Below are 5,000 nucleotides of genomic sequence, written 5' to 3'. Positions count from 1 at the left end.
GACTAACCCTCTTCAGAGGAGCCGTGAGAGCCAGGAACTTGTGAGTTTTGTATGTCCAGTCAGGCATCATTCATACCTGGTCTGTAGGAAGTTCCTGTCAGAAGGAGGTGGCACCGCGAGGGCGTCGAGGGGCGGAAGGCGGTGCCTTAGTGCCTCCCTCCTTCTGACATTGTAAAGGGACCCTAACTTTATTACTTTTTTAATAGTAGGATGTATGTATGTATGTTTGTTTGTTTGTTTGTTTGTTTGTTTGTTTGTTTGTTTGTTTTTTGTCCCACCAGGACATGCACACCTCACAAGTTCCCAGCTCTCTCGACTCGGTTGAAGACGGCTTTCTAGAAGAAGGCGAGGGCAGTGAGGCACAGTCCCCCGTCCCTCGACGCCCCTCGCGATGCCCCTCCTTCTTGGACTAACCCTCTTCAGAGGAGCCGTGAGAGCCAGGAACTTGTGAGTTTTGTATGTCCAGTCAGGCATCATTCATACCTGGTCTGTAGGAAGTTCCTGTCAGAAGGAGGTGGCACCGCGAGGGCGTCGAGGGGCGGAAGGCGGTGCCTTAGTGCCTCCCTCCTTCTGACATTGTAAAGGGACCCTAACTTTATTACTTTTTTAATAGTAGGATGTATGTATGTATGTTTGTTTGTTTGTTTGTTTGTTTGTTTGTTTGTTTGTTTGTTTGTTTGTTTGTTTTTTGTCCCACCAGGACATGCACACCTCACAAGTTCCCGGCTCTCTCGACTCGGTTGAAGACGGCTTTCTAGAAGAAGGCGAGGGCAGTGAGGCACAGTCCCCCGTCCCTCGACGCCCCTCGCGATGCCCCTCCTTCTTGGACTAACCCTCTTCAGAGGAGCCGTGAGAGCCAGGAACTTGTGAGTTTTGTATGTCCAGTCAGGCATCATTCATACCTGGTCTGTAGGAAGTTCCTGTCAGAAGGAGGTGGCACCGCGAGGGCGTCGAGGGGCGGAAGGCGGTGCCTTAGTGCCTCCCTCCTTCTGACATTGTAAAGGGACCCTAACTTTATTACTTTTTTAATAGTAGGATGTATGTATGTATGTATGTATGTTTGTTTGTTTGTTTGTTTGTTTGTTTGTTTGTTTGTTTGTTTGTTTTTTGTCCCACCAGGACATGCACACCTCACAAGTTCCCGGCTCTCTCGACTCGGTTGAAGACGGCTTTCTAGAAGAAGGCGAGGGCAGTGAGGCACAGTCCCCCGTCCCTCGACGCCCCTCGCGATGCCCCTCCTTCTTGGACTAACCCTCTTCAGAGGAGCCGTGAGAGCCAGGAACTTGTGAGTTTTGTATGTCCAGTCAGGCATCATTCATACCTGGTCTGTAGGAAGTTCCTGTCAGAAGGAGGTGGCACCGCGAGGGCGTCGAGGGGCGGAAGGCGGTGCCTTAGTGCCTCCCTCCTTCTGACATTGTAAAGGGACCCTAACTTTATTACTTTTTTAATAGTAGGATGTATGTATGTATGTATGTATGTTTGTTTGTTTGTTTGTTTGTTTGTTTGTTTGTTTTTTGTCCCACCAGGACATGCACACCTCACAAGTTCCCGGCTCTCTCGACTCGGTTGAAGACGGCTTTCTAGAAGAAGGCGAGGGCAGTGAGGCACAGTCCCCCGTCCCTCGACGCCCCTCGCGATGCCCCTCCTTCTTGGACTAACCCTCTTCAGAGGAGCCGTGAGAGCCAGGAACTTGTGAGTTTTGTATGTCCAGTCAGGCATCATTCATACCTGGTCTGTAGGAAGTTCCTGTCAGAAGGAGGTGGCACCGCGAGGGCGTCGAGGGGCGGAAGGCGGTGCCTTAGTGCCTCCCTCCTTCTGACATTGTAAAGAGACCCTAACTTTATTACTTTTTTAATAGAAGGATGTATGTTTGTTTGTTTGTTTGTTTGTTTGTTTGTTTGTTTGTTTGTTTGTTTGTTTTTTGTCCCACCAGGACATGCACACCTCACAAGTTCCCGGCTCTCTCGACTCGGTTGAAGACGGCTTTCTAGAAGAAGGCGAGGGCAGTGAGGCACAGTCCCCCGTCCCTCGACGCCCCTCGCGATGCCCCTCCTTCTTGGACTAACCCTCTTCAGAGGAGCCGTGAGAGCCAGGAACTTGTGAGTTTTGTATGTCCAGTCAGGCATCATTCATACCTGGTCTGTAGGAAGTTCCTGTCAGAAGGAGGTGGCACCGCGAGGGCGTCGAGGGGCGGAAGGCGGTGCCTTAGTGCCTCCCTCCTTCTGACATTGTAAAGGGACCCTAACTTTATTACTTTTTTAATAGTAGGATGTATGTATGTATGTATGTATGTATGTATGTTTGTTTGTTTGTTTGTTTGTTTTTTGTCCCACCAGGACATGCACACCTCACAAGTTCCCGGCTCTCTCGACTCGGTTGAAGACGGCTTTCTAGAAGAAGGCGAGGGCAGTGAGGCACAGTCCCCCGTCCCTCGACGCCCCTCGCGATGCCCCTCCTTCTTGGACTAACCCTCTTCAGAGGAGCCGTGAGAGCCAGGAACTTGTGAGTTTTGTATGTCCAGTCAGGCATCATTCATACCTGGTCTGTAGGAAGTTCCTGTCAGAAGGAGGTGGCACCGCGAGGGTGTCGAGGGGCGGAAGGCGGTGCCTTAGTGCCTCCCTCCTTCTGACATTGTAAAGGGACCCTAACTTTATTACTTTTTTAATAGTAGGATGTATGTATGTATGTATGTATGTATGTTTGTTTGTTTGTTTGTTTGTTTGTTTTTTGTCCCACCAGGACATGCACACCTCACAAGTTCCCGGCTCTCTCGACTCGGTTGAAGACGGCTTTCTAGAAGAAGGCGAGGGCAGTGAGGCACAGTCCCCCGTCCCTCGACGCCCCTCGCGATGCCCCTCCTTCTTGGACTAACCCTCTTCAGAGGAGCCGTGAGAGCCAGGAACTTGTGAGTTTTGTATGTCCAGTCAGGCATCATTCATACCTGGTCTGTAGGAAGTTCCTGTCAGAAGGAGGTGGCACCGCGAGGGCGTCGAGGGGCGGAAGGCGGTGCCTTAGTGCCTCCCTCCTTCTGACATTGTAAAGGGACCCTAACTTTATTACTTTTTTAATAGTAGGATGTATGTATGTATGTTTGTTTGTTTGTTTGTTTGTTTGTTTGTTTGTTTGTTTGTTTTTTGTCCCACCAGGACATGCACACCTCACAAGTTCCCGGCTCTCTCGACTCGGTTGAAGACGGCTTTCTAGAAGAAGGCGAGGGCAGTGAGGCACAGTCCCCCGTCCCTCGACGCCCCTCGCGATGCCCCTCCTTCTTGGACTAACCCTCTTCAGAGGAGCCGTGAGAGCCAGGAACTTGTGAGTTTTGTATGTCCAGTCAGGCATCATTCATACCTGGTCTGTAGGAAGTTCCTGTCAGAAGGAGGTGGCACCGCGAGGGCGTCGAGGGGCGGAAGGCGGTGCCTTAGTGCCTCCCTCCTTCTGACATTGTAAAGGGACCCTAACTTTATTACTTTTTTAATAGTAGGATGTATGTATGTATGTATGTATGTTTGTTTGTTTGTTTGTTTGTTTGTTTGTTTGTTTGTTTGTTTTTTGTCCCACCAGGACATGCACACCTCACAAGTTCCCGGCTCTCTCGACTCGGTTGAAGACGGCTTTCTAGAAGAAGGCGAGGGCAGTGAGGCACAGTCCCCCGTCCCTCGACGCCCCTCGCGATGCCCCTCCTTCTTGGACTAACCCTCTTCAGAGGAGCCGTGAGAGCCAGGAACTTGTGAGTTTTGTATGTCCAGTCAGGCATCATTCATACCTGGTCTGTAGGAAGTTCCTGTCAGAAGGAGGTGGCACCGCGAGGGCGTCGAGGGGCGGAAGGCGGTGCCTTAGTGCCTCCCTCCTTCTGACATTGTAAAGGGACCCTAACTTTATTACTTTTTTAATAGTAGGATGTATGTATGTATGTATGTATGTATGTATGTTTGTTTGTTTGTTTGTTTGTTTGTTTGTTTGTTTGTTTGTTTGTTTTTTGTCCCACCAGGACATGCACACCTCACAAGTTCCCGGCTCTCTCGACTCGGTTGAAGACGGCTTTCTAGAAGAAGGCGAGGGCAGTGAGGCACAGTCCCCCGTCCCTCGACGCCCCTCGCGATGCCCCTCCTTCTTGGACTAACCCTCTTCAGAGGAGCCGTGAGAGCCAGGAACTTGTGAGTTTTGTATGTCCAGTCAGGCATCATTCATACCTGGTCTGTAGGAAGTTCCTGTCAGAAGGAGGTGGCACCGCGAGGGCGTCGAGGGGCGGAAGGCGGTGCCTTAGTGCCTCCCTCCTTCTGACATTGTAAAGGGACCCTAACTTTATTACTTTTTTAATAGTAGGATGTATGTATGTATGTATGTATGTTTGTTTGTTTGTTTGTTTGTTTGTTTGTTTGTTTGTTTTTTGTCCCACCAGGACATGCACACCTCACAAGTTCCCGGCTCTCTCGACTCGGTTGAAGACGGCTTTCTAGAAGAAGACGAGGGCAGTGAGGCACAGTCCCCCGTCCCTCGACGCCCCTCGCGATGCCCCTCCTTCTTGGACTAACCCTCTTCAGAGGAGCCGTGAGAGCCAGGAACTTGTGAGTTTTGTATGTCCAGTCAGGCATCATTCATACCTGGTCTGTAGGAAGTTCCTGTCAGAAGGAGGTGGCACCGCGAGGGCGTCGAGGGGCGGAAGGCGGTGCCTTAGTGCCTCCCTCCTTCTGACATTGTAAAGAGACCCTAACTTTATTACTTTTTTAATAGAAGGATGTATGTTTGTTTGTTTGTTTGTTTGTTTGTTTGTTTGTTTGTTTGTTTGTTTTTTGTCCCACCAGGACATGCACACCTCACAAGTTCCCGGCTCTCTCGACTCGGTTGAAGACGGCTTTCTAGAAGAAGGCGAGGGCAGTGAGGCACAGTCCCCCGTCCCTCGACGCCCCTCGCGATGCCCCTCCTTCTTGGACTAACCCTCTTCAGAGGAGCCGTGAGAGCCAGGAACTTGTGAGTTTTGTATGTCCAGTCAGGCATCATTC

This window comes from Rhamphochromis longiceps, linkage group LG10 (genome assembly GCF_057381845.1).
Source record: "Rhamphochromis longiceps isolate RC_006_pf linkage group LG10, R_longiceps_female_GT1.1, whole genome shotgun sequence".
NCBI classification, from domain to species: domain Eukaryota; kingdom Metazoa; phylum Chordata; class Actinopteri; order Cichliformes; family Cichlidae; genus Rhamphochromis; species Rhamphochromis longiceps.
This window is presented reverse-complemented; position numbering follows the sequence as displayed.